At 43.0% G+C, this 5695-nt stretch overlaps 3 pseudogenes; all 3 read right to left on the bottom strand.

Annotated features, from left to right (window-relative positions):
- Nucleotides 1-1157: 1157 nt before the first annotated feature.
- Nucleotides 1158-2398, bottom strand: LOC136279542 (uncharacterized; annotated as a pseudogene).
- A 62-nt stretch (nt 2399-2460) lies between these two features.
- On the bottom strand, nt 2461-3102 carry LOC136279541 (uncharacterized; annotated as a pseudogene).
- A 553-nt stretch (nt 3103-3655) lies between these two features.
- Nucleotides 3656-5100, bottom strand: LOC136279540 (uncharacterized; annotated as a pseudogene).
- Between the last annotated feature and the right edge of the window lie 595 nt (nt 5101-5695).

Below are 5695 nucleotides of genomic sequence, written 5' to 3'. Positions count from 1 at the left end.
AGAAATAATATCACATGAATTTTCCTCGCAACACTTTAATCTATTAATAAAAAAAACGTGAGAGTTCGTTTGTCGTATTGTGTATAAAATGGTTTAAAATTCACGTTCAATGTCCTTTAAAACAGAAAGCTATAACTTGAACAATTGATTTTTTAGTTGTGCATACTGTATAGAAAAAAATTCTTTATTTTTTTGAAGAGAAAATCTCGCCCAGTTTGCCCAAGACAGAAGGAGTAAATTCCTGGTGCCTTTGTTGAGAGTCGCTTTGGGATTTTAACAAAGCATACTGGGGGAGGTGGCCTTTTCGTTGTGGGGGCTTAACGGGGCCCATGTTGACCTCCGCTTGGTAAGGGCCTGTGGATCGATTGTAGCCTGGTAACTGAGGTTCAAATACGGAGTCGTACTTACTGAGCAGAGATTGGAAGTGGGCTCTGACAGCCTCAGGTAGAATGACAAATCTTCAAAACAACAACAGAGACATATGAGGAACTTCTTAAGCGTGCTAAGTTACCTACGCTTCATAATAGACGCTTACAGGACATAGCAATACTAATGTGTAAAGTAAAGAATGATCTAGTATCTAGCTACATATCAGATATTTACTCGAAAGGGTACTCGTTAGAACCTTAGGAATAGTGACTTTGAAATACCACGATTTAATATTATATGCTATGGTAAACACACACAATGGTGTATCTTCCTCACCATCGTCTGATCTAAAGTTGCTGTGAAAAAAAAAAAAAAAGAATTACAAAACTATGCCGCACTAAAGGAACTCAGATAATTAGGGTATTTGAGAAAAGACAAGTAAAATATACTCACTTTGGACCTTGAAAGTTTGCCATGCTTGTTACCGCGTGTCCCGAATTTGGTACGCGCCAGAGCATTTGCGCGAATTCAGTTCAACACCGCAAAAATGTGCCCAGCATGTGCTGTGGTTTCCTGTATTTGCAATTTTCTTCCACCCGATTGGTTGAACTACTCTTGTGGCTAGATAAACCAAGGCTTAACCGTACTACTTGGTTCTGGGAAAGTCATGGGTAATTCTTTTGTTCTTTTTGATGTATCCATAGTGATTTCCTGTGGGCAGTTTCACTGTGGGAATATCAGTCACACACAAAACACAGTCTGTGTGTATATCTATAGTGGAACCGCAACTATAGTCCAGCGTCAGAACCTACAAAACGCGCGGGAGGACGTCTGTTGGCCAGGAGGGGGAGTGTCTGCTGAAATGGCTGCCTTCTCCAGAAAGGGGTCCTCATGGCAAGATGGCTGGGCAGCTGTGTCGTCCATGATGCAGTCGGAATGAAAGTCAGGAGCAGGTGGTGTAACACAGCGAGGAGTGTTAGATAGATGCTAGGCTGAAGCAGAGATTGCATCAGGGATGACAGGCAGCGAGGGTGAGGTGGGGTACCAGTATCGTCTTCATCATCCACGTTGTGTCCGCAACATGGGCGAGGAACACATAAGGGGTCAGCCAAGTCTAAGGGTACCTTGAAGCACTTGGAAAGCTTGACATGTTATGATGAGCTTTGTAACTGGGAGCCAATGAACTTTTTGATGTCACAGAAGGGTGAATCTATGGGTACAACAAGGTAGCAGTTGTGGGCTCGAGACTTGTTCCGATCGGAATGAAGGTACACTAGGTCACCAACATCAATGAAAGGAGTAGGACATGTGTTGTGCAAGGGTGCTTTGGAGTGCTCACTTAGGGGGTGGTTGGATAGACACTGCTCGTGCTGGAGGGCGATTGAATGGTCATCAGCAAGGGTTATCTGCTGGTTTGAAAACTGGTCCCACTGTGTCCACATTTCTCGCAAGGATAGGCCACGTGAACGGATAGAGAGTTCAAGGCAGAAGTGGCTACAGAGACCCTAATTTAGCCCTGCCAAGCTCAATTGTAATTCTATGCTTCTTTAAGAGTGGGTCATCAACGAGAGCCTTAAAGCCAGGTGCAGGGTCAGTACGCATCACGGCAGATGGGCCATCCATAAGGCGCAGTTCCAAGCAGAGCTTTACAATGGCATCGTGTAACGTTTGATGACACTCATCTTCAAGAGATACGCTGGAAGTGTAAGGGGTCACAGTAACGTGAAGGACAAAGATAAGCTGGTGAGAGCATTTGATGACATCTGCGGGAAAGGACCGACCAATAGTGTTGGATGGTGGGGAAGTGGACTGTTCAATACATGCGGTTGGAGAGCTTTGTATTGCTGTGCAGGAATGGCATCCATCAGAGACAGGAGATGGCCTTGTCCAGATCGATAGCGTATAGATAGCATTTGACGACCATCTTCAACTGGTGACAGGATGGGGGATTGAGTTGTATGTGAGGAGCGGTCAAAAGGCCATCCAAAGCTTGGTGTGGGCCAATAATGCACTCTCTGGACAGAAACATGTGACTTGTCTCTGCGCGTCACGTAGAGGGTGGCGCCTATTCCAGGGTCCCTGAGTGCTCCATCAGTGATAATCCACAGCTGGTTTCGGGTCTGGGTAACGTCATTGTGAATGTAGAGGAAGGCAGTGTTGCCACCGCAGTACAGATCATCAGCGCTTTTGGCAACAGATTCCTCTCTTAGTACTGAGCCTAGGACATGGCACATAACCTCTTCAAGGGCAGTTTCCGAACTGGGAATACCCATAGCGGAACAAACGTTTACTCATACCCCTTTAAAGAGAGTGGCAACGCCGCAATAGTTCATGGACTCTTTAGCCAAAGGTATTTGGTAAAAGGCACTTGTCACGTCTGTGATGATGATTTGTGACCACTGGGCGATGCGACGCAGGGTGGAGCGTGTTGGAAGACACCAAGCCGCTCTAGGTGGTCATATTTCCCTTGAAGCTCTACGAGCATATTTCAAGCATACTGGGGGAGGTGGCCTTTTTGTTGTGGGGGCTTAACGGGGCCCATGTTGACCTCCGCTTGGTAAGGGCCTGTGGATCGATTGTAGCCTGGTAACTGAGGTTCAAATACGGAGTCGTACTTACTGAGCAGAGATTGGAAGTGGGCTCTGACAGCCTCAGGTAGAATGACAAATCTTCAAAACAACAACAGAGACATATGAGGAACTTCTTAAGCGTGCTAAGTTACCTACGCTTCATAATAGACGCTTACAGGACATAGCAATACTAATGTGTAAAGTAAAGAACGATCTAGTATCTAGCTACATATCTGAGATATTTACTCGAAAGGGTACTCGTTAGAACCTTAGGAATAGTGACTTTGAAATACCACGATTTAATACTATATGCTATGGTAAACACACACTAAGGTATCAAGGACCATATATCTGGTCCAAATTAGAAAATGGTATGCGTGAACTACCAAGCCTTAGCATCTTTAAAACTAAAATCCGTAGAGTTGACATGGCCAGCCTAGTGGAAGACAGTGGCAACTGCTGCAATCTTTGCAGCACGTGATTTTTCTAATTATCTGCATTGTACAAGTATTTTTATGTTATCTGAACATTGTTAATATTTCTAAATATTTTAAAATTTTAATGCATAGTTTATTGGCTATATTGTTAATTATTATGATACTGTACATAATTTTTTTTATTAATTTTTTAATAGTAGGTGTCCCCAATTAGCTCTATGAGCTAAATACATTGACACGGTAATAACGATTTTATTATTATTATTATGATGTCTGGGTCTACTTGGACAGATTCAGAGTGACTGGCGCAACCACCTGAGGCTGAGAAGAGCCATCTGCCTGCTGGACGGACTGAGCACTTGACATGATGGGACATCCGAGGTGTTTTGCGGTAGAATGACGGATCATTTTTCCAGTTGCTCCGCTGTCAGTGGTGACACGTACGACGCGGTGACCATGAAAGACATCTACGTAAGGAGATTGACGGGTCTGAACATGGTGAGCAACGACGTCAGGAAAAGGCAAAGTAGTTTCAGGAAAGGGTGGATCAGGATCAAGGTCGCTGGTGGTGTCTTTTTCGTCGTCGATGCCAATGATCTGTCTCACTTTTACCATGAAGCGCCTGTCATTGTCATGGAGGAAGGTATACTGGTTTGTGTTAGAGTGACTGGCTTGCTTACATAAGGGACAGAGCTTGTCCTGATGGGGCTGTATGGTGTGGGTCTTAGGGTCACTCCTGCTGCCTGGACGGGAGCGACGGAAAATCAACTATGTAGAATCTAAGCGTCATCTGAAGCGCAGATTTCATCAAGGAGAAAATTAAGTACCTGAGAGATCTCGGGTTTAATTGAGGCGAGGGTGCAAGATCTCACCTCACCTTGCTTAACTTAACGAGGGAGACTGAGGTGAGTGAGTCTCAACCAAGTAAGAACAACAAAGTTTGCTAGGGTAGGAGTTAGTTCCTCATCCTCTGGAACATGTTCACCATGGTGAGTTAAACCCTTTGCGTGTAGTAAGGAATCTTCTAAAAAAGCCACAAGGCGTTGGTACAGATCCTCAGGGCGCTCATCCTCTGCAAGGTGTATGTCAGAAAAATCAATAACTTTTGCGCCGGTAGCCTGGAAACCAAAGTGTTGGCGAATAGTTTGCCAGATTAATTCCAATGACGTTGAATTTTTCACCAAAGTGCTTCTGGAAATGATAGGCAATAATTTGCAATCTGACCTAGCATCAGCTAGAGAAAGTTGACTTTTGTCGAGCGAGAGGTATGTGATCGCCATCGGCTTCGAGTCCTCGAAGTGGTTGGGCTCTAGTCTTTTTCAACCATTGAATGCCATCTGCTGGGAAAGGGGCGAAGTTGCTGTCCAGTGATAATTTTTAAAGAAGATTTTGCTTCCAGTTCTCGAAGCTATTGATAGTTTCCACCTTGGACAGGCATCACTGTTTAGATGCGTGCTGAGAAGACGCTATTACACATGATGTGAAACTCCGGGAAGTGCTTTCACGGTGGAGGATACGCTGTTTTGGCTCCTGCGGTCGAGGCTTAAGAGTTACTTTCTACGGTAAAATCAAAGGGCTCTGAGAGCCAGCTCATTCATGTAATGGATAATTTTTATTGTATCTGTTATTGCTGGTCATGAGAATTATTTGGGGTGACCTCCCATTCAGAGGCTAATTTCTTGGCCTATTTCCCTTCCTGTGAAGCCCCATTTTTTTACATGCATCTCCCCTAAACCCCAGGAGGATCCCCATGCATCATAAAAAATGAAAGGAGTGTCTTGATATAATTTCCACATTCACATAAATAATTGAAGTTAACACAAGATAAGTTTATTTCAAAATGAGATAAAAACATGAACAGCAAAATTATGGTAATTGAAACTGAGCAGTGTTATAATCTCAGATACAGGAGTACGATGCATTTTTTTAAACAGTGCTTCTCATGCTGACTATTTACAAGCAAGTAGTTAATTAGTCTACATTAAAAATTACGCAATCAAAGCAAAGTAACAATAACACTGTTAGGAATGGAATGACGGCAGTAGATATTTTTATTAAAATTTAGAATAAAATCAAGTTCTGAAGGATACTAAGAAAGAAAGTAAAATATTTGATTATTTGTTTTCTGTGATTAAGAGTTGCCATCATGCTTAGTTTTATATATATGGTAGTGAAAAAGTTACCATCTTTCCAACAATGAAATCGTAACATTAAACAGTAGCTTTAGTAATTAAAAAAACAACAGTAACAATAACAATTGGAAAACCACCTGGGCAGGTTCTGTGGTAATTAAGCATTATGGAGTTCAATGCATTTTTT

Source organism: Pocillopora verrucosa, chromosome 3, assembly GCF_036669915.1.
Source record: "Pocillopora verrucosa isolate sample1 chromosome 3, ASM3666991v2, whole genome shotgun sequence".
Lineage (NCBI taxonomy): Eukaryota > Metazoa > Cnidaria > Anthozoa > Scleractinia > Pocilloporidae > Pocillopora > Pocillopora verrucosa.
This window is presented reverse-complemented; position numbering and strand designations above follow the sequence as displayed.